The 2,249-nt window shown below is 42.3% G+C and overlaps 1 pseudogene across 1 annotated transcript; it reads left to right on the forward strand.

Annotated features, from left to right (window-relative positions):
- Window positions 1–338: 338 nt before the first annotated feature.
- On the forward strand, window positions 339–1,648 carry LOC306671003 (vesicle transport through interaction with t-SNAREs homolog 1B-like; annotated as a pseudogene). The gene has a single exon. The product of its transcript is annotated as a vesicle transport through interaction with t-SNAREs homolog 1B-like (transcript).
- The last annotated feature ends 601 nt before the right edge of the window (window positions 1,649–2,249 follow it).

Here is a 2,249-nt window from a genome sequence, read left to right on the forward strand (position 1 = left end):
TTCCTCAAAAGGAAAATAAACTCATCCTTAAGGATATCCCTTAGGGTTTAGAATACAAATTTGTGAAAACCTTGTGTCTAGAGTACTTGTTGAACTGAACAAGTATTTAATATATACATAATAATTTTTATAATTTTTGAGGAATAAGAACAAAGAGTAAATGACATCTGTAGACACTGCTTTCCCTTTCCTAGCTCTACAGATATCTTAAAACATGTTTCTACTGGGAGGATTTATAATAATCAAAAGGATATGAGGATATGTATGCAAATACCAAGAGTTATGCTAAAATTTGCATTTCACGTTTGATTGTTGAACCAATTACAGAAGAAAAATTGTGGGTTCTGGGCGGTGGTGGCACGGTGGTCGCCGTGATGGCTTCGGGACTGGGCAGCTGACCACTGGGCTAAGAGTGGGCCCAGTGCCCAGAATCTCGGCGGCCGCTGCTTGAGAGCGGCCTCACCTTGGCCACTTAGGCCGCCTCCTCAGAGCATTTCAGAAGCTACAGGAAATCTTCCGCAGCCTCTGTGAAGACCTACAAGGGGTGCCGAGCGGCTGCTGGGGACGGTTGGGACGGAAGAGAAGAAGAAGTTGATCAAAGATTTTGATGAAAAGCACCAGGAAGCAAATGAAACGCTGGCAGAGATGGAGGAAGAGCTACGGTATGCACCCCTGTCTTTCCGTAACCCCATGATGTCTAAGCTGCGAAAATACAGGAAGGACCTTGGCAAACTCCATCAGGAGGTGAGAAGCACTGCTTTGACAGCCATGCCTGGGGGCCGAGGAGACATGAAGTTTAGCACATATACCTTAGAGAATGAGCATATGAATCGGCTACAGTCACAAAGGGTATTGCTTCTGCAAGGCACTGAAAGCCTAAAAAACAGGGCCACTCAAAGTGTTGAGCATTCTCATCGAATTGCTACAGAGACAGACAAACTGGCTCAGAAATCATAGAAGAGCTGAGGGAACAACAAGACCAGCTGGAACGTACCAAGAACAAACTGGTAAACACATGTGAAAACTTGAGCAAAAGTCGAAAGATTCTCCGTTCAATGTCCAGAAAAGTGACAACCAACAAGCTACTGCTTTCTATCATCATCTTATTGGAGTTAGCTACCCTGGGAGGCCTGGTTTATTACAAATGCTTTCTCAAGCATTGAACTTGCTATAGGGTAAGGTTTGTGGACCAGAACCTTAACCCTGTGGATGAATGTTGTTAGGGAATGGAATAAGCATGTTGCCGCGTGGGCTAACAGTTAAAGGAGGCGCTGTGTAGCCAGACTGGGAGGAGGAATGGCAGCCAGAAAAACCACATAGACATGAAGGAACATTGACAAGACCAGTATGATATACCAAGGTAATAAATGCGGTTTATGACTTCTGCAGATTTACATAGTAGTGTAACATATCAATACCTTATAAATTAAAAAAAAAAAAAATACATTTACAGTAGTATTGTTGGTCACCAAAATGGAGAGGAGAAACTTTACAACTGTAAAAATGGATAGATGTTCTCATTAAGGCAATGTCAGTCCAGCCAACCATTTAATATCTGTCTCTTTAAATGCTCTGCAATGCTAGAATGCCCATTGTGAAATGTGCCAGTGCACAGTTTCTTAAATTCTCACATGTTCTTCATTTTCTGATTCATTGTTGAACTGGAAGTAGGAAGTTGGTTGTAGACAGTGTGTCCTCCTTTCCTTGTCTGACCGACACTTGAAGCAATCACATCTACTGTTAGGCTAGCCCTAGCCTTTGCTTCTTTGTCTGAAGGATTGACTTCAACAAGATCCAATGGTGACAGCAATCCTGGAAGAATAAGGTATGACAGAATCTCAGATAATTCCCTAGCTGCTGCTTTCAGTGAGGGTTGTGCCCCCTGGACAGGGAGAACAAGCCAAGGTAAAACAGGAGCATTTTCCACTATAAAATTATCTAATATAAGAAAGCCCCTTGCACCTTATCCTCTTAGCTATCAATTCAAGTTAAAACACTATATGCTGAAGGACTGCAAGAAACTTGTAATAAAATAATTCATCCCTGTTCAACTAACATAATAGGCCTAGTTGCCAGGCTTTCTGATGCTTTATCTGTATTTTGTTTTTGTTTTTTGGAGTGCTGGGGATAAAACTCAGGACCTTCTGCATGCTATGCACACACTGCCGCTGAGTTACATCCCCAACCCCATTTACCATACCACATGCCCTAAAATGTACTTATATTCTCATCCCTTCATGCCTGAGTTC

This window comes from Sciurus vulgaris (assembly GCF_902686455.1).
Source record: "Sciurus vulgaris genome assembly, chromosome: 10".
In the NCBI taxonomy this organism is placed as follows: Eukaryota; Metazoa; Chordata; class Mammalia; order Rodentia; family Sciuridae; genus Sciurus; species Sciurus vulgaris.